Consider the following 25,062-nt stretch of genomic DNA (forward strand, 5'->3'; position numbering starts at 1 on the left):
CAGGTGGGTGGGGCTCCACTGTGATGTCACTGAGCTTTGTTACACTTGTCATATAGGAGAAATAAGCTGGCCCCTTGAGTGCAGCTCAAGGCTATCCTCAATTTTGAGGCCCTTTTTATGTTAAATGAGGACTTCCAGACAGGTGTTATTGAACAACTCAATTTCTGCTCTGTGTCAGGCCTCTGGGGGAGTACAAGAGACCATTAAAATAGGTATCTCCTGCCTGTAGGAAGTTTAATGACTGTTGAGTGTGTGTACGTGCATGTGTGTTTAAATCTCTCTTACACCACTGGGAGATCACAAATGTATTTCTGCAAGGATGTGACTCTAGGAAACCCAATTCAATATGAGCAAAATATAAATATTCTTTCTCTTTCATCTAACTCTGACACTATGGGCTAATTTTGTGACTGTCCTATGTATTGTAGGATATTTGGCAGCATCCCTGACCCTCTACCCGTAGATGCCAGTAGCTGTGACAACCAAAAATGTTTCTAAACATTGCCTTGGGGGAGGGGCACAATCACCCTCTGTTGAGAACCATTGGCTTTGCCATTTAAAAAAATTCAGTCGTCTAATATTTATTGATCACATAGTATGCATTATGCACCTAGGTGTTAGAAAAATCATTGTGGATAAAACCAGACATAGACCCTGGTTTCATGGTGGCCCTCAGCCTCATCAGGGAGGGAAAAAGTCATCAGAAATCTGCACAAATCAGTAAACAATAACTTCCCAACATGGTGCAGGATAATTACATCTTGACAGGGTGCAGGATGAGGTTGGAGAGGCAGAGACCAGACTAGGCTCATGTGCATTGGGAAGCTACAGAAAATTGTTTAAGAGGGTAATGTGATGAGATTAGAGGTTGCTGGGTAGAAGGTGGATTGATGGGGATGTAGAATGAATAAAGGGAGAGTCTAGTGCCAATTGCATGTGGTTCAAGAGAGAGGCATATTTGATTGTGGCTCAGGCCTGAGCCAGAAGGGGTGTTGATTAGGATGTAGAGATGTGGGCAACAGACACAGACTTGGTGATGGATGGACTGGTTTTGGTTGATGAGAGCAGAAGGTGTACAAAGTGTGGCTTTTGTTCCTGTGTAATAGAGCTAGCTGGATGCTGGTGCCACACACCGGCTTAAAGGCTAGTGGTCATCATGCATTTTGGTTGAAAACATTTTAGGTTTGAGGTGCCTTTGATATTTCCAAATAGAGATATTGCATGATTGCTGGGTACATGGGCGTGGAGCTCCAGGTAGTGTGAGTTAGAGATCACCACCATCTCCAACTTTCCCAGTAATGGATTCAATATCCAACCTTCTCTTCTTCCTCCTTCATACCTTATATTCAGTCTTTTGGAAAAACATTTCAAAAGAATTCCCTCTTTCTGTTCCCCCTTCTCTTTCCACTGCTATCATTCTCGTTCAAGAACCAAGCACCTTCCATGCAGCAGGCTCTTAGCAAAAGTGGGTTGAATAGAAAAGAGAACTCATTCAAGTTCTACTCTTGGCATTTCTGATGTCTATAGGTAAAAGTACACGTCATGTTTTTAAACCTAGATTCCTTGTAAAGCCATCAGAAATGATACTTTCTATTATCCTATTTCCAGGAGGGTTCTGTTGGAGACCTTGATTTGCTCAAAGAAGGAGGAGCTCCAGGAAACAGGCTGCAGCCTTGTCATTTTGTATCTTGGGACTTTCCTGTGCACCCCTGCCTTGTTCCTCCTACAAGCAAGCTCCGTGAAAGCACACATTTAAAAATTATGTTTGCTGCTATATGTTCCTGAGGCCTTGAACATTCCTGCCACAGAGCAGGAGCCTGATAAGGATGTGTAGGATATTTGTTGAATAAATAAAAAGTCCTTCTATTTTTCCAACTGCCTCATTCCTCTCCATTTTGTCCCACCTCTCCAGGGAAGGTGCTCCTGACTTTTCAAATTCTCATTTTTCTTGGTAATTTGTCCAGGGCCCATGGTCCTTTAATACTGTTCTCAAAGTCAACCAAATCTAAGTGTGTGGCACCCTGATCCATGCCCATGTTGCCGTGTAGTGTGCGCGAGTGTGATCTCAAGAGGAGGCAGTGTCTTGGTTCCAGTCCTGAGTACACCATAAGCATCACTTCTCTGGACTTCAGGTCCTTTCTTTTGTAAATAAACTGGTTGGGTTAGGTGATCCCTGACATTTTCAGACTTTTGTAGTAGGCTGCTTGTAGTTAGGGGCTGTGTTTTTAAGTTTCTACTGTGTTTTCCATGGGTACTGACAGAGTCCACGATAGGTGGTCAATGAACATTCATTCATTCCTGCCTCTTGGGCATTATGAAGACAGACAGTAAGACACAAAGTGACTCTGGATACCACACAAGAGCATTTCTAGACAGGGAAGGGTGAAAAAGATGTTGTCTCCATCATAGGCCCCATTATTCCTGAGCCTGCTGGCTGAAGCATTTGCAGAGGAACTGGCCTCGTTAGTTGGAAATACATTTTCTGGATGGTCCTGGAGACTGGATAATATTTCTCTCCCCAATGCCCTAAGTCCATCCCATCCCCAAAGACCCACTCTGCCAACGGGAAGCTGACATCACAGGGAATAAGGCAGTCACACTTGAGAACTGATGAACAAAGAGGAGTCTCCTTTTGCCTAGGATTGAGGAGAAGTTCTGATTTCAGACACTCATGCTGAGAAACTCCAGCAGCAGAGTCCAGTGTGGGGGGAGGTGCTTGCAGGCCAGTCGGGGCTGGGGCTGTGGGTGTTTGGGTTGGCTTCTGGGTCAGGCCTCCTGGAGTGAGGACAGAGTGGAGCTGAGCATTAGGCACTGCTGCCCGTCTCTGTTTCTCTTTCCATTTCTGCCTCAGTGTTGCGTGAGCCAAGGGAGATTTAGATAGAGCACAAGGAGTTCACTCCTGACCCTTAGGGGAACTGGAGCTAACCTTTGCAGAGTGTTTGTGAATCCAGTCTGCTGACTGTCTTCTTATCTCTAATTCTGTTTTTTAACTCCTCTTTTTTTTTTTTAAAGATTTTATTTATTTATTCATGAGAGACACAGACACACACACACACACACACATACACACAGAGGCAGTGACACAGGCAGAAGGAGAAGCAGGCTCCATGCAGGGAGCCCGATGTGGGACTCGATCCCAGGTCTCCAGGATCAGGCCCTGGGCTGAAGACAGGCACCAAACCGCTGAGCCACCTGGGCTGCCCAATTCCTCTTCTTTCTTGGATGTAGAAACTGAGGCACAGAGTGGTTCCATGAGCTCCTTCAAATAATCCAGCACAGGAATAGCAGAGATGCCCAGTAAAACTATTTGTTCCATACTTTGGCTTGACCCCTGGTGAGTCTTAGTTTTGTTTCTCTTGAATAGAAATGGATATTTTCTGGTATTGCTAAGGGGACATGGAGAGAGAACTAAATTTCTTGTCTTTTTAGAAGAGGAGCTATCAGCTCCCTCTGTCTTTGGGCTGAGTGTTATCTTGCCTGAAAACAGGTGGATAAACAGAATAGTAGTCTTTTATCTCTTGGAGGGATGGCCAAAGTGGTGCTGTGGGGAAGGGGTTGGAGGTCAGTACTCCCAACGGCCCTTTTCTTAGATTAGGAAGGGGCAGGGGCTTTAAGCATCATTGTTTTAGAAGTCAGATCTCTGGTGGGGTCCCATCTCACTTCTCCAATTCCAACTCATTCCATAATTTTCCTGGTTAGTCCAATAGATGTCTTCCCAGGGCTAGATCTCCCCAGCAGGCAGGGAATTGGGGCTTATTGAGAAGGAAAATGGAAAAGTTGCTGACAGTCCTTACACATGTTGATGACTCAGTCTGAATCCCTCTCTAAAACCTAAGTCTCTCCAGATGTTGACCTCAGCTGGGAAGTGGGGACCTTCTACCCTGTTCACATGCACGCCCTGTCTCCTTTGCTTTTGCTGCTGCTGCTGCTGTTTGGGCAGGCGAAGGGGGCTTAGGGGCAGGCAATGGGATGGGAAAGCTGCTGGAGAGTGGTCCCACCAGGGGCAGAGGTCTCTGAGCTCAAGACTCATCTGCTGTCTCCTGTAGGGAATAAAGAGAACCCAGAGCCCAAAGCTAAAGAAGAAGGGATCTCAACTCCACTTGCCTCTTCCCATCTAGTTCTGGGAAACAAGGAAGCATCTTGGTTCTGAGGATGACTGGGTTCTGCCTGAAGGTTTGCTGGGATTCTTTCCCATTTGTCCTCCAGGCTCCTTTCCCAACCTTTTTGAATTTGAATTGCTTTCCCAAAACTGTTTTTCCATAAACAATTTCTGTTTTCCAGGAAGAGAGAGTTTGGGCTGCTAAAAGGGAGGAGACACATCACAAGACCAGTGGCCCTGGGAAGTTCCTCAGGAGTCACCTGGACCCTCCCCCCTCTTTCTGGAGGTCAAGAGGCTTGTCCAAGGGCTGCACCCTGGCAGTGCAAGAGCTATGGCTGGACTGGGGATTGTTGATTCCCATGCCAGAGACTGCCTACTGCTCCCTACTACCCTCCTTGCTAGACAGGAGTAGATGTGGCCTTCACTTTCCATCTGCTTGCCTTTTCTCTTTTACAGGTACCACTAGGGCCATAGTGAAGGAATCTAATACTGAAGGAAGATGGAAGACTGGGTGGGGGAAGATAGTGAATTCTTAGAGGTAGGGTGTGAGAATTTGGAGGTCTTCTGCACAAATTTGAGATTCTCCTTTTGGAAAGAATTCAAAGTTTTATTTTTGTTATTTTTGGACTTTCAAAATGTTGTTTGAATACATCCATTCGTTTTGTAACTATTAGCGATAAGGCTGCATGGTGTAATAGTGCACAGAGTAACTCTAAATTTTAGGCTTTAGAAGCTTCCAAATAAAGTTTCCACATTAGCTACTCCCCTGACCCCACTGATCTTAACCCCTGTCTATACCGTAATGAAGAAAAAGCTGTCTCTTGCTGGAATGCACTGGGGATACAGTTCCCTTCAGTAATAAGGCAAAAACAGGGCTGTGGCCTCAGAATACAAAAGGGGTGTTATGGTATGAAAATATCACACATATTCAATCATTGGCCTCATGTGGTCTTTAGGAACAAATGTGTTTTATCCATCTACCAACCGGAGTAAGGAACTTTGAGTTGGTAGGGTTGCTAGAGAACAGTTTCATAATAAATAGGTCTGGGGATGAAGGGTAACTTGGCCAAAGTCACAAATTATAGGCAAACTTAGATCTCAAGCCCAGATCTCCTCATCTCCAGGCCAGGCTTCTTGCCACTGTGCCATGAGGTACTACTGTTGAGATTTATGGCCTTTTTTTTTTTTTTAATTTTTCCCCTGTGCTCTTTCTCTGTTTTTCTTTTCACCCTTCATGTTCTGAAGGCCACAAGCCATGAACTTTTGCCCTCTTCATATTATCCCACCCACCAAGCACTATCATGTCACTGAGTTTGAGAGTACCTGCCTTGTGAAAGGGAGAAGAGTTGACACCCAAAGGGGCTAAGGATCAGAGTGACAGAGTGTTGTCACACTTGAGGGTCAATGCCTTTATAATTGATTGCAAGGCATTGTGACCAACATATTGGTAGGGTACATTGGCCAGAGGAGACTCTCAGTATTTCTGGGATTATCTTTTGTATAATTGTCTCTTATAACTCCACTGACCAATATTTGGTCAAGAAAGAACATCATAATCCAATTATATCTCTTTGGCTTGCTGTGAAGAAACTCCAAACTCCACTTCCTACTCTTAGTGATGAGCAATAAGGGTGAAGGAGAGAAGATATGCTGGAAGAACAATTTTACTTTGGCTCTTGATGATCTTGAAAATTGGAAGAGACAAAGAAATCTTGCCTGATAGACTTGTTGCCTATTTGGTTTCTTCATTGTTCTTTTGGGCAGAATTGCTCATATTTTGAAAAGTAAGTTTAGCTGTATTTATACTAAAGAAGGAGAACAAAGTAACTCTTTCACAAATCTCAGAATTCTGTGGTCCAAAACACAAAGATCTGGTGACCCTGTCCCCCTCGCACCCTATCCTGGGACAGCAGGGATGACTGCCTAGGGAAATCTTCAAAACAAAGGCTTTGCTTTCGATAATGACCCCCTTCCCCCAGTCCTCCACCCCAAAGATGCAGATTCTTTGTGTGTTGCAGTGACCAGATTTTATTGATCAAAAAAATTGTCAATGATGGGCAGTCTTATTTTTGTTCTGGGAGGAAACGTGGAGGGTAATGCCACAGAGGTGCTCTGGAGTTCTGGTAAGGACTATATCACCGTGCAGAAATATTTGTATGTCCTATAGACCACTGTCCTGCAATAGTGCTGGGTGGTTTCGCCATGCTGTAAGGAAGCAAAGACAATGGAGGTTATAAACTTCCCTGATTAGGGTAGGAGAGTCTCAGAAGGTTCTTTAGGTGAGCACATAAGGCCAACTTGACATTTTCCAGGTTTTCCTTTATGGTTTTGTTACCCTTTTAGCTATAGTTTGGCCTGACTTACTTGAAACTTCCTGTGATGCCTGTTCCTCATAGACCATGTGTCCCCGGAACAAGCTACATTGTGGGTGGGATCCAGTGCAAGATGATTATACTGGCCTCTTGTTAAAAGATATGTTCCGGATGATGATAGGAGAGCATAAACCAAGCCTCAGGTCCCCTGAGTACAGGGCTGTTTATAAGCCTCTGAAGCTCCTTTTCACTTAAGGCGCTTCTAATGGTAAACATCCAGATCCAGAGAATCTCTATCTAATTATCTTTATAGTCCAGGAGAGCTGATCGATGTCTTATTCATAATGGGGGGTTGATGAATATTTGCAAATGCCTTGCTTCTCACTGAAGCAATGCCTCATGCCTGAAAATGAATGAAGCCTCTTCAGTAATGCCTCCATCACTACTTCCTCTCTCTCCTCCTTTTACAAAACATTCCCCAACTGCTCCCTTTATGTCTACACTCCCTCAGGACCACATACTCAAGAACTTGACAGTTGCTCCCCCCCTTTCCTTGGTGGTACATTTTTCTACATTCCTGAAGAAAGCCCTCTGAGTCCTAAGGAATGGGCAACAATGCTATATCCTAGAGTGGCTGCACTCAGTGATGGTAGATGTTAGAATCCCAATGTGGGTTTTCTGGTTATTTACCTGAAAATGATTTTCTGAGCCTTGAGATGGGGCAAAGGGGGATCATCGGAAGAAACCAGGCCACTGTGGACTTGGATTTCCCCACTCTGGGATGTCACAAAGTCCACATGAGGTCAGCGACCAAACCTATGGGAGAGGGGCTGAGCAGTAGGACCTGGGATGATCTCCTTCAGCATTTATTCAGATTGATTTTCTTGATCCAAGCCTCTTGATCTACTAAACGTGGACAGATTATTTCATTTCTCTGGTCTTAAAAATCTTCTTTTAGTTAAAGCCAGAAGGACAGGGACTTAATGACAATCCTATTATTTTACTAATGAGGGAACTAAATGCCCAGTTGGAAATTACTTCCTTAAAGGCATCAGGAAATTGCTCAAGGACACATAAATACTAAATAGCTGAGGTGGGAATTAAATCTGTGTCTACTTAATTTTAGTGCTTCTGCACAGTGTCTCCTCATGTATTTTCTGCTATGCTGGATAGGGGCAGGGAGTTCCATCACCCAGGGAGTGACACACACTTCATGTTTATCAAGAGGACAGATGTGGACAAAAGGCTTGAATATTAAAACCCAGAGAACACTGATCCAAGTCAGTGATGGGGATGGAGAAGAAGGGATGGATTGTAAAACACTGAGGAGGTAAAGGGAAGAGCTATGAAGGGAAAGTTTGAGTCCTAGACTTCTGTCCTGAGTGAATAACCAGTAGATACTGAAGTAGCACCTATATTTGTATATAAAGCGCTGGTTTTAGTTTTGTACAGATGGAGATGCCTACTGAATAGACCCAATGTTCACTCATGTGCTCAGAGAACAAATGAGATATAGATAACTAGCTGAGAAGAGCAATGGGGCTGGTGATGTAGAACATTGGTAAAGTAGAGTTTTGTGTAGTTGAAACTACAGGAGTAGAAGAGATGGTCTAGGGGCAAAATTACAGGATTTGTCATCAGCCTTTGGACGTTTTAGGGGACGTAGCTGGAAAGAGACAGCAGAATAAAAAGAGTGAGGTTGCAAAGTAACAATATGAAGTTCATACGTGGAAGCGCCAGACCTGGGGTGCTCATATTACTCACTGGGGACCTACTGAGTGCTAAGCACTGTGCAGAGCACTGGAGGAGGGTCATCTTGCTTTCCAATCCTTATTTGACCCTGTGGAGCACGTGACTGTTAGGTTCCTGCAAAGACAGAGGAGGAGGGGGTGTGGTCAGGAGTGCAGTGGGTAGAGGAGAGACAGGAGGTGAGGTAGTGGAGAGTGGAGGTTGTTTTGGAGCAGAAGAAGGTAACCCTCTCTGTGGCAACCACTCTCTCCTTTGCTTTACAGCCAAGCTTCTCTAAAGAGGCTTTATTCGACCATTATTGCTCTGACATAGAAGGTTCTTCCAGACTCACTTTACCCATGTGTCCTTTTCCTCTACCTGCCCTCAACCTCCTCCTTTAGAGATAAGTCTGTAGTTTGGGATGGACATCCAATCTTGACTGGTCCTTATTATTTCACTCTGTGTCTTCCTTTAGGCAACTTATATTCTGGGAGTACAGAGCCAAGATAATAGCTTGTGCTTGGAGCAGTGGCAGGAATTGGTAAGTACTCTAGAGATATTTACCTATTTATTTAATCCTTATATCAACCCTGTGAGGTTGGTACTATTATTGCTGCATTACAGGACTAGGGTGGTTGGGTTATTTGTCCAAGACTCTGCAGCTAATAAATGGAGGAGCTGAATTGTTCTTGCATAAGAAACTGGAATAATTTTTCATGTAAGACTGTTTCATACATATTTTACATTAAAAAAATGCTAAGCAAAAAAAAAAATGCTAAGCATAAAGATAGGCACTCAAGAAATTCTCAAGAAATCCCTGCTAATCGAGAGGTGGATCACTATTATTTGTCAAAACAAAGTTCTTGAACAAAGATATCTTATTTACAAAGTGAGGATTTATTCAGGTATTTGGTGTGTGTAAGGGAGGGGGATCCAAGTTGATATGTACTTAGGCTGGTAAATTCTTAGGTAGATTTTTGTCATAATTTGGGATCTCACAAACATGGCTCCATCACTTCCTTTCTATCCATTCCTCACTCTGACCCACACCACCGTGAATGCATAGGAAAGAGCACAGAAACATATAGGCCCAGAGGCCACTGCAGATCTTCAATACAATTTTGGATGAATAAATCAGTTGTTCTATCAAATCATCTCTAGGGCATATCATGATCATCCACTCTAATCCTTTAAGTTTAAAGATCTCAATTTTTAGGTATGGAAACAACTGGACTGTTAGTAACTTTTGATGAAAGAGGACATAGAATAAATTAAACTCAACTTCACATATGTGTACATAGGTAGTTAAAAAACAATTCTATGTATCTCTCTTCTCTAACTTCTCAACCTTTATTGCATTCCCTAGTATTAAAACCACAGGTCTTACATTAAAAGAACAACAAGAGTATTTTTTTAAAAGATTTTATTTATTTATTCATGAGAGACAGAGAGAGAGAGAGAGAGAGAGAATGAGGCAGAGACACAGGCAGAGGGAGAAGCGGGCTCCATGCAGGGAACCTGACGTGGGACTCGATCCCGGGTCTCCAGGATCACGCCCTGGGCTGAAGATGGCACTAAACCACTGAGCCACCCAGGCTGCCCAAGAACAAGAGTATTGTAGAATTTCTTGCCTTCTAGTGTCTGCAAGAGGCAGGAAACTAGAGGGACTATGGGAGGCGCTTGGATTATCATCTCCCTTGCCCCTGCAAAAGGTGGATCCTCTTGAAGAGGATGAGCCATTGTTCAGGAAGTGTGTTTGAAACCAAGCTTTAAAGGAAGAGAGGAGATGACTTGTCCCCTGGGGCCTCCCTGCAGGTCTTTGCCTTCTGGCACTACCTAACAACCATCCAAGTGTGTTCCTGGACTCTTCCCTCTCCTTTCTTGTCCATGTTGAATCTTCCTTCATGATCCTGACATTTTCATGCTCTGGGGTGGCAACCCTTGACCATTACTTGTTAATTTTGGACATACTATTGAGGAAGCTACTTGGGTCTCTATTTTCTTGCCAACTGTTGTCCAGTGAAACTTTCAAAAGCAAGACTAATCATGTCACTCTTGCTCAGAATGTTTGGGAAACTCTTTACCACCCTACAAGGTTTCATATCTGCCTTCTCAACCTCAACCTTGCTTTTTAGCCATGTCTTCTTTTTTCCACCTCAGGTAATCTCTGCTGTTCCAGCTAAGTTGAGTTATTTGAAACAGAAAAAGTACAGGTGTTCATGAAAAATTCAGTATCTTACTTGATTTTTTATTTTTTAGCATCTTTACTTACTAAATTTTTATGTGTCCTTCAAAACTCAAAACAAAGGCACCAAATTCTATAATTACTTCCTCAACAAACTCTTCATCTTTTGGGCACATTTTACATCATTTATCATATTCTGTCCAGAATTTTTTTGTATGCATGTCTTCTCTTCCCAGACTTACAGTTTCTTGGGGTTGAAGCCGTATTTCTGTGGGGTTCTGGGGGACATGGCAGGGATAGTAGATAATCAAGATAAATTGAGCTACAGGTTTGAACTCTACATTGTTGGAGATTGGAGTTGGGGGTGGGGAGAGGCAGGAAGGAGAGATTACAAAGGATCACAGGGCAACTTTTGGGAGTGGAGGATATGTTTATTATCGATTTATATAAATAGATTTATGGGCATATACCTATATCAAAACATCAAATTGTACATTTAAATATGTGCAGTTTATTGTATGTCAATTGTCCTCAATACATTCTTTAAAAATATCCATATTGTTCAAATCCTTGCTAAAAAAGTTCTTTCTATAAATAAGATGATGGGACCAGGAATGCATACCTAAATGTGCCAGCCAATAAAGGCTTTGAAGTTACGGAGTCTGAAAGACTAGTACAATTTTACTTGGTTTGTAGCCTACAGGGTGGTTTGTATGGGCTACAGTGATGGGCAGCCAGCTGATTCTAGTAGTCCTAACAGGTCCTTTCTTGATTTCATCCAAATGTCTCAGTGCTTCCCAACCACCCAACCAAGCTCTTCTGTTGACTTTCAGCCATTGTGACAAGGCATCACCAATCATCAGGTCCTTTTACCAGGAGCTCCCATGTCATGGCCACTTGTCTCTCTATATAAAGGGAGTGATGGGTGGGCTGCTTTGGATACATGGACCTGGGGTGAAGGAGGGGGACAGCAGACAGAGGCTGCTGTTGCAACAAGACCCCTGGGGCTGGCCAGAATTGGGAAATGTAAGAAGATGGTGCAGGCTTGTAGATATAAGTGTTCATCATGCCATCTGAAGGATTTACTACAGAGAAAAAAAGCAAGGAAATTATGCCAGAAAAAGAACAGGAAGACAAGGTATTGATGACATTTTCTGATAACAAAAGGGGACTCTCAGACTTGAGGAGCTGCCATCCTAGCTTGCAGGTGTTCCAAAGTGTCATGCCTTTGTCAAAGCAAAGCTCTCCTTTTGCCTTCCAGAGACTGTCTCCAACTCTTTGACAGCCTCCCTGCTCCCTGCAAAACTGCAGCTCTCTTCCACTTTCCCACCAGTCCTAAAAACAAAACAAAACAAAAACAAAAGAAAACAAAAAAGCAAACCGTAAACATTCTGCATTCATTACTTGTCTTCTTTATGCTAGAGCCTCCCATGAATCTTCCCTTTCAGTAGAGAGGGTGACATAACCACTAGACCTACCTTTTTGAAGGTTGATTTCTCAAACTTTCTGGCCTATGTCTCACGAAATCTGAGAAACTGAGCTGAGAAGTTCCCTATATAAAAAAAATACATGGGTTTCCTGAGCATAAATCTTACACTTTCTCATTCTTGTCTCCTTAGTCAGCAGCATACGCCAATGCTCTGGTTGAAGACACTGCTTGACGTCATGCTTTTCCATGTCCTGTTTTCTTCCACGGCCAGCAAAAAGAAAAGCCTATTATGTGGCCGGCCCAAGACCACCATAATCATCTTTGATTTTACTTCTCTGCCCCCAGGTCTCTAAGTAAAATCTGTCTCCTTTCACTGAGGAATGGTGTTTTGTGTGTTTTTGCTTAGCTGGAGAGTGACAACCTGGAGTACCCTGGCCTTTTTTTCATGTTAACAGGATAAGTGAGGTATAATAGATAGAGGGATAAACAAGGGAGTCAGGGGGAAACACACACTTCCTGCTTAAGAGGTTTGCTAATGAAATGTATGATTGGGTTTTGGCTTGGGATAGGATGAGATGCTTTTTGGATGTGAAAAGAACTTAACTTGGTTTGAAAGAGATCTTCTAAGCTGCCTGGTCTGGGGTACAACAGCCAGAAAATCCATGACCAGATCATCAGCTTATACTTCTAGCTTCACTTGTTGGTAATTAGTAATGAAAATGCTCAGTTTTTCTAGAAATTAGTTCAGGTCCTGTCAAGATGGAGCCCAGGAACTGTGAACATGAGGAAGGGCAAAAACATAACAGAGGCCTAGAATGGCATATGAGTATTTAGAACTTTTTTTTTTTAAAGGATGACATCCCCAAGCATCTTCTGACAGTATACCCTAGATATAATACAGTCTTGGGACCCTTGGGGTCAAGTAATTCTGATATCTGTGTGGAATCCCTTGTGTCATTGAACCTGAAACTTGTATAAATAATTCACATGAAGGTACCACATCATCTCCTACCCCCAATGCATTTTACCCTTAAATCGTAAAAGTTCTGCAATCTTTAAAAAATCATATGCCAGCCAGACCAAAGTTGATCTATAAGATTGAGGCCTCGAAACCCAATTCTTCCATCTTCTTTGCAACCTGAAAGATGCAGAACCTATTGTTGAGCCAACTTAGGTAGGTCCCTGTGTTTTGTCCTACTTTCTAGATATTGATGAGCCACTTGTTCCTGCTGGAACATGGGTTTCTCTAATGGCCAATTTGCTCTTGGTGGGTGCATTAGGTCTTAGCATGGGAGTGGGGAGAGATTATAGTTTCAAGGTGTTATGGCAGGTGTCCCTGGGCCCAGGAACAGAGGCATCTTGCAATAATGTTATAGTTACATTACCAGATGTAAGTATATCTTACGATGGTACTTTAATATAAAATGTTAGTTATAACAGTAGATAGAAGCAGATCTTGCAGTGGGACCCCACAGTAAAAGGTTAGTTATAACATTGTAACTAAATATATTTTCCGTGGTGTCCTGTAGTAATATGCCATAGTTCTGCCTTAAGGTGGTACCATGTTGTAATGCTCTACTGTATCTTGTAATAATGTGCTGTAGTCACATGTTTTGCACACACTGGTGGAGTCTGGGAGAGAAGGAGAAAGCAAAGGAGGTCATTAGGTTTTCCTGCTTCATTCTGGTGCCAGTCACCTATACCATGCTCACCATTTTTGCCAGATTTACATAGAACTTGGCCTTGTTCACGTGCATGTGTTATTGAAGGGCTTATAGTCTACAGAGTCAAAGTAACAGCACAGGCACACCTGCCTAGCAGGTGCCCCAAGGTTGAAATTAAGTGCAAGAACTTTGAATCATAGTGTCTAAGGCATTAAATATTTTTTGATGAAAGTCCTGTATGAAGTGAAAAAATCATGACTGAAGTTACACCTCACAGCAGCTTTTGTGAGTTATGTCAGGTGACAGGGCCATTTGGAGGGACCTGGAAAATAAAGGGCTGGATAGTACATGTTTTAATTTTTGCAGGCAAAAGCTGCCACAGTGAGTGGCTATATGGCCACATTCCAACAAGACTTTATCTGGAACTTGTGCTATTATTTCACTTATCTTGTAACAATGATATCAAATTTACAACTGAAACACACTGAACAAACACAGTGAATGATTAACTTGAAAAAAAATCACTGAAAGGCAGAGGTAATGGAGTGTCCTTTCTACTCTCACAGTCCCCTGAGCTTCATTAAGCCCCTGGGACTCATCCTGGCTCTGCCTGGACCAGGATCTTCTTTCTTTGGGTATTGTGTAAGTGTCAACTTCACTTTTCCTTTTCTAAACCCTTTGTGATAGTTTATCCTTTCTATTTATGGACCTTCAACTCCGTCTGGATGTCTTCATGCAATGGGCCGTCTTTCTGCTTGTCTTGGTGGTAGTCAGGCTTCTTGTAAAAGAGGTCATTTGGGGGGTTGAGGGTAGGACTAGGCGATTGGGGCTAGAGCACAGAACCTACTAGTCCTGAACCCGGTGTCCTGAGGCAGTTAAGCCAGTGACAGGAAGAAAGCTAACTGGCTATTCCCAGGGTCAGGACATTATGTGATGCAATGTGGTCATAATGCTCTATAAAGTCACCATTATCCTTATACCTCATAATAGCAGATGTTGAAACTGGCCCCAAATTGAAGTTTGTAAGTTTATTAATTCAAGTGCAATCCCTTCTGCCTGTCTACAACCCATTTTCTAAAGACTTTCTCCATTCTTTCCACTTTTTAAAAATTTTATAGTTGTCTGTTACTATGCCATCTGATGTCTATTTCAATATACTCTCCAATTACAGCAGATTATCTTACTTCCATGATTATGTTTACCTGATGGCTTCGGAGCTAACTTTAGTCCACAGATGTGTTTTGACCATGCAGGCCAACATGGGGTGAGCAATAAATATTCGAACTAGGTGCCACCACTGAAGTCAGTGACTTTCATATACAATCTGGATTTTTTGACTTCTTGGTTGCTCTTAAAAATTTGTTCTACAACGCTGCATCCCACTTGAGTTCAGAAGTACCTTTGAGATGGGGCATGTACTCTTCACCATCGTCTCTGCAAATCTCTGCTTGTTTCACTCACATATTACTGGCCTGAACCCTGAAGACATTGACTTTGTAACCTCTCTCCTAAACCTTTGGAACCTACAACTACTGACTTTGTTGGTTCCACTTCTCTCTTGCCCATATTTATCAAATAGTTTAGGGGCCAGTTCGGTATTGTAGGCAGGGGAGCTAAGGGTAAGAGCCTGGGATTGAGTCGCAACAGTTTGCTCTCTTTTGGCTTCCTATTCAGATCCCAAGGACCACACATCATTGGGGCTATTTCATTCCTGGCCTCAGAATCCCTGTTTGTTTCTAAGGCACAGTTTGAAATCCATGGGGGAAAAAGAAGAGAGCCAGCTGTCTAGATGTGCCTCGGGTTCTATATTGGGAATGAGAGACTCGTCACAAATCAGAGTCCTCCCATCCCTGACACTCAGCACTACATTTTGATGGGTATCCCACTGTGGTCTCTAAAACAGTCCCCTTCCACACAGCTGGAGCAGCCAGGTAATTGTGTTAAGCAGAGGAACTGCCTGAAACAGGTCCTAGCCCCAGGAGTCTTTTCCACTGTCCTGAATGCCCGCCCAGCAGGGACCCTGTCTGACTTCTGCATCTCTGGTGTTTGACAGTAACAATGGCAGCACTGATGATAATGTTGTGACAGGAGAGTTCACTGAATTATCAGTTTGTGTGAATCCTCTGAGCATTTCCTCTTCCTTGTTTGAATCCTAGAGCCACATTTTCCTATTGTTTCCTTGCTTTGGCTGGGGGACAAAACAAAAGCTCTTTGAAGATTGCTTCCTTCCTGAGTTTTCGATATCTAAAAACCGGTGCTCAAGAAGGTATTACATTTTGGGAGTGACTTGACTTTTCTCACCCTCCAGTAGAGCCTGAGACAAGGACTTGAGTACATACAGGTTTTATATTATGAAGTAGATTCTAGGAAGCAGGAATGGTGGGAATTGAGAGTGTAGGCCTGGAAAGGGGGAGCATAGAGTATGTTACGGGGCTGATGACTGTCATAGGCAAGGGAGGTAGAAACTATATAAGATGTACCTTAGAATTGTCCCTCCTGATGATGGGAGGCTGGGACATTTATCCATTGATTGATTTTCATCTCCTACTAGTTGAAGGCTTCCCCTAGGGAATGTTAACTGCTTCCTTCCCCAGCTGTCTACAGTCTTTGGTATGTGGGAATACTTTCTCCCTGTTATTCTGTTCTTTATTCTTTGGGCTTCAGCCAAAAATGAGCTGGAAAATGCATCATTTTAAGATTTAATGTCGTGTATATATGATTAATCTATTTATATCTGCATTTTATATACACACATATATAATTTCTGCATTTATATATTAGATACATTGTCTATTAGATACATATCTGTAGTGCAGGATCTACTTAATACTCTGTTATTTGGATTTACATAAAATAATTAACCAACCAACTTACTGCATTTCTAATTATTTGCTTTTATTGAAAAATGCGTATGAAATATACATATTTATTCAGCATTGTTAATATTTTTAAAATTTTTCTTAGGATACAGCTATAGAAGTGAAGTTACAGAGTCAAAGAGGATGACATCTTTAAGATTCTTATTACATTTTTTTTTCAAAATCATTTTTTCTAGAGGTTTCATTGACTTATCCTCCCAACAGCAGTGTGAGAGAGTACTTACAGTGAACTTTGGCAATGACCAGGAATGGGTAATTAAGACAGTTTGTAAATCTTATTGCTTAGAGAACTTTTAGCATAGTAGAGATATCTACTTATTTGGGATAGGTTAAGGTAGGTTAGGGGGTTATTCTACTTAAATAGAAAAGGGATGGATGATACTCATTCTGGATTCACCGATCTCTCTATGACAAGCATGCTTTTTTTTTTTTTTTTTAAATTATATCTGCTGGAAAGAGCACATGCCCATCCATCTGCACACATTAAACACAGAGAACATATTCTTTTTTTTTTTTTAAGATTTTATTTATTTATTCATGAGAGACACAGAGAGACAGAGAGGGAGAGGCAGAGACATAGGCAGAGGGAGAAGCAGGCTACATGCTGGGACACCGAGGTGGGACTCGATCCCAGGATTCCAGGATCACACCCTGGGCTGAAGGAAGGCGCTAAATCACTGAGCCACCCAGGGATCCCCCAGAGAGCAGATTCTTAGCAAAGAGTCCCAGTTTGGGGATATTTGAGTTTTCAAAGGTGCCATCATGTGTTCCATTTTATTTTCTGTTGATCCATGTAATAAATGAATTCCCAGGTAGTCTGTGTTCAAATCTCCATGACTATGTGGAAAAGCATAAACCAGATATATGTTAGGATTGTTGGAATTTCAGTATACATTACCAAATGCTTTGAGGAAAGTCTGACAAGGAAAATTCTCAAGCTATTGATCATCAGGATTGGGAAGGACTTGATTTTCCTTTGTCTCCTCTGTTTCCCATGAGTTGACTGGTAATCAAAGAAAGAGATAAATGGGGCACCTGAGTGGCTCAGTTAAGTGTCTACCTTCAGCTGAAGTCATGATCTCAGAGTCCTGGGATGGAGCCCTATATCCGGCTCCCTGCTCAGTGGGGAGCCTGCTTCTCCCTCTCCCTCTGCCTGCCATTCCCCTTGCTTGTGCTCTTTCTCTGTTAAATAAATAAATAAATAAATAAATAAATAAATAAATAAATGAAAAATTGTTTAAAAGGTGGTCAAGAAAAGAGGCAAAACAAAGATCTAGATAACTTGGGTTTCTATTCAGCCCTTGGACTAGTGAGCAGGGACCATAGTTCTCCATCAGAACTCAGGTGAACGAGTTGCAGCCACATCTATGTTTTTTTCCAGCACCTCCTCTGTCTTCGTGTTTGACCTCCTTGCCTTTCTTATCTTACAGGCTCAGGGCACATTCACATCTGTCATCAACAAGAAATGGGCTTGGGTGTCACCGGAACCAAGGGGAACAGAATCTAAGGATTCTCAAACCCAGAATAAATTCTGACTTCCCCAGTTCTTCTGAGGCTTCCTGCTAGATCTTTTAAAGCTCTCAACACCGATAGCTGGTTAGTTTCATGAAAGAACTTGGTAAACAGCTGATTTCCAACCCTTGTAGGTCCCCACCAGTGTCTGAGACAGGCCATTCCTCCAGAACACCAGGGGGAGCTGTTGTGCTGCCCAGTGCCAGCACCAAGATGGTTTCTAAGGGGAGTGTGGCTATAGATGTAGGTATATGCAAACCAACAGGACACAAGTACGGAGGATATACTAGTCACAGAAAGCAGAATATTTGAAACTGGGATGGCCCTAGAGTTTCCAGAACTATGGTGGCCAATGTCCATGGAGGAAAATGTAGTTTCTATCGTATCTGTAAGCTGCTGCCTCCCTAGATTTCCCCTTTTTCACCCCAATCCCTGCTCTAAATGTTTTGATTCTTGATGAGGTCTGCAGATACAATAAGTGAAAAGAAGAATCCATCCCAAACTAATAGCATTCCAGAAGGAAGAGATATAGAGAAGAAACATTGCTGCCTCTATACAGCTTACGTTCCATGTCTGCCCATTCCTAAAATGTCTTATTAATTGATATTTCCAAGGGCTTAGACCCAGGGCTGGAACAGCAGGTGCTTAATAAATACTTGCTGAAAGGAGGAATGACTCCAGTTCCAGGGCTGGTTTTGCCACTCTCTGACCCTCCCTGGTCTCTCTGGGACTCAGGCCCCCCATCTGGGTACTAGTGGGTGGGAGGAGAAAGGGAGATCTCACTAGCTAGTCACTGGAGTCCACTCTAGTTGGGATGTTCTGTAGTTTCCATATTCAAGGACCTGGGTAGTTAAGTGTCTGAAGTAGGAGTCGTCTTTATTGCCTCCCACAATAAACTGACCCATACGTGGAAGAGAAACAGTCCAATTCTTGAGCCCACATCAGAGTGAGTATGCACATGCTGAAACAAGACACAAGCTCTCTTTTTTTAGCTCTGGCCCCACCCCTGTTCATTTCAAGTGGCCCCTGGAACTCAACGACATGGAAGATAAAGTGATTCCAATGTCCCTAGGGGGATAAACTTAATCCCCTCTGCCAGGCAGCCCCTGGTTTGGGGTAGCCAGGGCTCCTCCCTTTTTGCCTCCTATGTTCATGGCTCCTGTGGGCATGACTTAGTGGTGCTGTTCCACACTGACATTTCCTTTCAGGAGCAGCTGGTTTTGCAGCTTCCAGCTTTTCCAACACTTACCAAAGGAGGCCCATTTCTTCCCTTCCAAAATGCCATTATTGGTGGGCTGGCAGTCCCTTCTCAGGGCTCTGGGTTCCTCCAGCAAAGGAGCAGCCTCTCTGAGGGGGCTGAATTTCAGCTCTGGAGGTGTCTTCCTTCAGGCCTTCAGGTTTTCAGAATTCTAATACTCCCTCTCGATCCCTCACACTGAGAGACGTAGGTACTTCTAATAATTGTCACCTCTTTGCCACTTTCATATTCCCCTTGGCCTCTTCGGTTCTTAGTACTAAGTTAATTATTCCTTAAATTCTCTCCGTGAAGATAACTCGTGTGTTTTCTGTCTCCCAAGCCTAGATCCCGACTGATATAGGTCCCATAACAAGGAAGACAGAGGTCATCCCATGAGGCCATAAAATCCTAGGCATGCCAGTTTGTCTACCTGTGTGCAGGTGAAGTGGCTCCACCAAGGGTAGTCCAAGGCCAAGGGTAGTCCTCCAGAGGAGAATGGACGCCAGTACAAAGCACTGGGGAAGAAGAAACCCAGTAGAGCTGGAAAAGCATGCAATGAACCAGTAAGAGGGATCTGAAGGGACCTGCCCAGCACCCTGGTGGTTTCCACTATGTGGACATTGGAAAATCTAGTTTACCCCACACAGAGGCTTAGGGGCCAGATGTGTGATCCCGGCAAGTGGTGTTCCAGGAGCTCGTGGCAGGGAAACATCAGTCAAGTCAAGGAAGATGAGAATATCTCCTGGAGAGGTAGGCAGAAAGAGGCGGACATGCTTTCCTGGCTGGAAAACCAGAGAAGAGTGGTTGAGGCAAGTCCAGGAACACAGACTTGACTTGAGGGAAGCCTCCTACATGAATCCAAGGAACTTGCCAGAGTCTTTACTTTGCTTCTGTGTGTTGGAATCGTATCTGTATACATGACTCAGGCACGGTACACACACCGAGCAGGTCCCCGGAGCAAGTTGGGGTGGAAACAAGAAGATGTGCTTGCTGAAGAAAGGGATCAGGCTTCCCTGTACTCACTTTAGATGAACCTGGGATGGCACCCTGTCTGTTGGCTCCTCCTGGAAGGGACACCTGACTTAGTTTATATTTTTAGGTACATCTGCAATTGATGATAGGCTGTCACACAGCAGGAGGCTTGTGATGTATGATGTGGGGAATGAGTCCCTTCAGATTTTCACAGCGTGTCCTCTTGATTTCCTTAGCTAAACAATGAAGCAATTGGACACACCTTGCTCAAACTACTCCAGATCTTTCCCAGACCTGGTTGGGGGCATGTGCTCGATCCCCACATGTAACACATTCTCCAGGATGGTCCCGGGTGCAGATGCATTGCTTTGGGAGTGCAGCCACGGTAGCCTTGTACCCCACTGCCACAAGCCACACATTGTCCTCTCAGGAAGCTTGCTAACAGCAGGTGAAGCCACCTTGTCTTATCATGGGGTGTTTTCATGTGGATGCACGCGGCTACCACAGAGGTCCAGGCACGGGAGTGGTCCCAACATCCTTCTTGGTCTTGGTGGGTGACAGGGAAAGGGGAGGAAAAAGGCAAATGAAGTGTGTCTGGTGGTGGTGGGGTGGCTTGGAGAAATGGGGTTGTTGGGTTGCCCACCAGTGGTGGCTGGGCTCTGCAGCAGGCTCTCTGCCTTGGGAGGAAGCAGGCTGGGAAATCCAGCCTTTACTGTGTGTCACCTTCTAGGGCTCCTCCTGATTTCCTGTCTGGCTGGAGAGAGCGCAGGGGCGGCTCCAGAAGCACCGCGAAGTGAGGCTTCCCTGTTCCTCTGCTCCGACCTCCCGTCTCCCCTCGGTGTTGAGGCCCAGCTGCGCCCTTGTCCCTGCGGCCCCAGGGAGGGAGGCTCAGGTGCAGAGAAGTTCCAGGGAGGGAACAGAAGAGGGAGGGCAGGGCAGAGGAGGAGGAAGGAAGGGCTCGCAGAGGCGGAGGAGGACGGGATGGAGCGAAAGGCCGCAGGCGCCCGCGACCCTAGTTCTCGGCCTCCTGGGGCAAGGGAGGCTGGGCTGAGACTGCACCATGGGGGGGGCGGGGGGGCTCGAGGAGGGCCTGGGCTGCCTCCCGCGGGGACCGTGGCCGACCTGCAGGGCACACGCGCACACGCGCACACGCGCAGGCCTCCTCCAGCTTCGCTCTCCTCCCCCGTCCAGTTCTCAGAACTCACTCCCATCGGATTCCGGGAAGTGGCTGGTGCAGCTTGTAACCGAATCCCGTCGACTCCCTTGGTGCCGCGGGGCGGTCCCTCTGCCCGCCGCCGAGCCTGGCCCCCCGCAGGCCTCACCCCCACCCCCCACCCCGCCGGGACCCCCAGCTGCAGCCGCCTCCGGCTCTCCTGGGGGGAGGGGGGAGCTGTCACCGGGCCTGTCCCTGCTCCCGCCGCCTTCCGTCGGTCCTGGGTCCAGACATAGCTCGCTTCCCCCCAGCCAGCCCTGGACCAGGGGACTAGGGGGTGCAGGCTCCGAGGGGATGCTCGGAGGACGCGGTCTCACCGCCTCAGAGGGATCTCCCGTCCACCCGGGGCTGAGGGCTCCGTTCCTTTCCCGCATCTTTGCTGCCCTGCTCCCTCCTCCTCTCTAGTTGGAGGATGCCTGTGGCCACATCTCCTATGGGAGGTGGGAAGGCAGGTCAGGGCTTGGCAAGTATTTTTTTGTTTGTTTTTGTTTTTCTGTAAAGGAAAAGTCAGTAAATATTTTAGGCTTTGCAGGGCCACATACGTTTTGGGTGCATATGCTTTTCCTTTCCTTCCCCGATCCCCCAGCTCTTTAAAAATGTTAACTAAAAAAAAAACAAAAACAAAAACAAAACAAAAAACCAAGCTAGTTAAGAGGCTGTACAAAAATAGGCCATGACCAGATTTGGCCACAGTGTGTTGACCCCCGGACTAGATGCTCTCTCTGGCTGTTACCTGTTTTAAATGTCTCCAAAATTAATTCTGGGCCTAGATTGAGTCGTGCTGAGCCCTAATTCCACAGAAGATCACTCAGAGTGTTGACAAAGGGTGCCACAATCTAATAAGTTTGGGAAGCAGATCCCTTCCTACAAGGACTTCACAGGCCTCTGTAGATGGGAACCATGTCTCTCCCAAACCAGACCTTGGGAGATTCCAGCGTGTTTGTCTGTAGCACTCTAGCTTTGAGGAAAATTGCTGGTATTCTATGAAATGCCTTTGGAGAAACATTTTTCTATACGGATCTTCTGCCAGCTTTGCTTTTGACTTTGGAGAATCTACTTTTCGTCTGGAGTTTGAACCCTGTCTCCAGCAGCAAGTAGTGTGAACCCCAGGAGGACACACCTATTTACTGAGCAGCCTCCTCTGGCCAGGAAGAAGGGGCAATAAGGGACTGGATAGTAGGAAGAGGTTTGGGACCTTGTGCTTTGCAAATGGGGAGGGGCCCAAGAGCCTGGGATGGGGTGGCAGGCCCCTTGAGAATGGGATATAGGGTGTTTCTTATTCCCCAGCTGAGGGGCTTGGAAAGCTCATTCATTATAGTCTGTTGGGGCAGTGAGATCCTCCCTGGCCTGAGCACCACCCATGTGGGCACATGCAGTTAGATCCATCAGGTGACATCCCCAAGGACCAACTTGCTGTGAGGGAAAGAGCATGTTCAAGTATTAGAAACCTGGGCTCTCTTCTCAGTCCCACTGATAATTAGCTATGCAAAGTTGGGCAAATCTTTTCCTCTTGGGATCTCAGCTTTTCTCCCCTGTAGGGCCAGGATATGTGCCTTTGGCCAGCTTCATGACTTGTTGGTGATGGTCAAATAAAGGAAGCCCGTGTGTCTGGCAGGATACCTGAAGAATGGAAGGGATTGTCCTCGAGCCACCTTTGTGTGGTGACCCACGAAGCCACAGAATGCCAGCCCAGGTGGTGGTCTGTGGTCACTGCCCACCTCTGCCCTGTGGGGACTGAAGCTCAGAATTATAGCCCACATCCTCTGAGTTCCCTTCCACATTTCATGTAGGAGGTACAGTGGGTGCAGCATTAGAGAGAGGAGAAAATATGGTTTGATGAAGAAGAGCAAGGAGTCCTCTGCCCTTTGGCAGTGATCTGAAAGTAGCTGCGGTTGGGATGTAGGGTGTCTGGCTGCAGAAACATCACTCCTCTGAGCAATCTCTGGAGATTTGCAAGGCCTCAGCATGAATGCCAGAGATCTTGCTAGCAACCCAGAGGGCAGGGCTTGGGGCCAGGGTTCCCCTCTGTGATTCAGGTCAGGGTTGGGATGACCAGGGGAGCAGGGAGCCTCTGGGTGCCTGGGTGACAGTGGCGGGGGAGCATCTGTCAGACAACTGTGGCAGATGACTACAGACACAAGGTCCTACTGTGCTCGGGCACCAAGGCTGGGAGAAAGGCCCCAGGTAAAAGGTGGTGAGATGAGATGTTAAAAAGTTGATCAAACACCTTCATCATCAGCATGAATATTTTGCTCAAACCTTAAATCCAGAGAAGGAGGACACAGAGAAGAGGCAAGTGAGGGGAAAGCTGAAAGCAAGTAACATCTTCAGACAGGCCATTTGGTGGTATGGTTGTGAGTGGATGAGTAGTTTGGGAGGGGAGTGTTGAAAGAAAACTCCACCAACCTAGAATTCTGTATCTAGCAAAATTATCCTTCAAAAGGAAGGAGAAGTAAAGACTAGACATTTTTAGACAAACAAACATGGAAGGTGTTTGTCACCAGGTGACCTGGCTTTCAAGAGATGTTAAAAGTTCTTCAGAGAGAAGGAAAACTGTATAGGTCAGAAACTCAGAGCTACATAAAGAAAAGAAGCAAAAGAATTTTTTAAAAATAATAATAAAGAAAAGAAACATTAGAGCATTAGAGAAGAAATAAAGGCAAAGCAAATTTTAATTTTTATTATTCTTAATTGACCTACCAGAGAGCAGTTTGTTCAAAATTATAGTACCACAATGTATTTGGTAATTATGGTTTATGAATAAGAAAAATGAATGATAGCAATGTTATAAGGGATGGGAGGAGGAATGGGGAATATTCTTTTATTGTTATGAGGTGTCTCCACTTGTTTCTTACGATGTCCAGGTTAATGGAGAGACGGAGCCTGGTCCCTGGCACATGTGCAGATGAAACTAGGCCCTCTGTTCTCTCTCAGGGCCCTGGAACGCTCTAGTGCGGGAAGGGGCTTGCCTGAACATGGCTTGGTCCACCCACCTCACATTATAAACGGGGAAGATGAGGCCTGCAGGTCATTTATAGTAACACCCTGGATTGTGGGGAGAGAGATGGCTGTCCTTCCTCTTGTTAGGGGCTTTCTTGTGTGCAGGGTCTCCTGTGATCTGTGTCTCCTAGGAGTAGTGTGGGAGGTGGTGAAGGGAGATGGACCTGAGGCTGTACGTTTCAACCACGGTTCTTGAAGTGTGGTTCTTGGACCTGTGGCATCAGTCACCTGTGAACTTGGACATTCAAGTTCTCGGTCCCTCCCCAGCCTAGGGAATCAGGAACTCCCCAGTCATCTGTGTTTTAACAAGCCCTCCAGGTGACTCTGATGTTCCCCAGAGATGGAGAGCCGCTGGCCTCAGGTCTTCAGGTGGCGCATGGAGGGAAGACCAGCATCTCCATCTTGACTGGAAAGTGCTGGGGACCCACAGAGGGGCCGCAGAGGAGGAACCTGCAAGCACTCTCTCTGCTCTTCCCTGCCCTCCCCATTGGCTACAGCGATCCTTAGATCTCCTTCCCACTGGGCACATCCCATAGTCACCCCTCTGGGCTCGAAGCCTTATCTACTGGTCCCAGATAAAGAGTGAATTGGCCTAATCAGTCTGACTCGACTGACTGGCTCCAGGGAGGTCTACTGGTGGTGCCACCGCCAGAAATGGAGCAGCTCACGTGGCTGACCCCCCCCCCATACACCATGGCCCCCTTGCCACCGCCATCTCTCCTCCAGGAAACGCCAGTCCTGGGCTCGGCTCTCCCTCCTTCCCAAACAGTCCTCAGCAACTTTATTCCCCAGAGAGATAAGGGTGCCTATCTAGAATTTCTGTGAAAATCAT

The 25,062-nt window shown here is 45.1% G+C and overlaps 3 long non-coding RNA genes across 3 annotated transcripts; 2 read left to right on the top strand and 1 right to left on the bottom strand.

Moving 5' to 3' along the window:
* The first annotated feature begins 16 nt into the window (after positions 1 to 16).
* On the top strand, positions 17 to 20,588 carry LOC112656584 (uncharacterized). Its single transcript, XR_003134476.3, has 4 exons — positions 17 to 212; positions 8,615 to 8,680; positions 17,727 to 17,892; positions 19,386 to 20,588. It is a non-coding gene; the product is annotated as an uncharacterized LOC112656584 (long non-coding RNA).
* On the bottom strand, positions 6,113 to 7,234 carry LOC125754488 (uncharacterized). Its single transcript, XR_007408852.1, has 3 exons — positions 7,102 to 7,234; positions 6,464 to 6,814; positions 6,113 to 6,304 (listed from the first exon to the last, which is right to left on the bottom strand). It is a non-coding gene; the product is annotated as an uncharacterized LOC125754488 (long non-coding RNA).
* Positions 8,694 to 12,130, top strand: LOC112656583 (uncharacterized). The gene is made up of 2 exons (XR_003134475.3): positions 8,694 to 11,462; positions 11,944 to 12,130. It is a non-coding gene; the product is annotated as an uncharacterized LOC112656583 (long non-coding RNA).
* Positions 20,589 to 25,062: the final 4,474 nt, after the last annotated feature.

Source organism: Canis lupus, chromosome 37, assembly GCF_003254725.2.
Source record: "Canis lupus dingo isolate Sandy chromosome 37, ASM325472v2, whole genome shotgun sequence".
Classification (NCBI taxonomy): domain Eukaryota; kingdom Metazoa; phylum Chordata; class Mammalia; order Carnivora; family Canidae; genus Canis; species Canis lupus.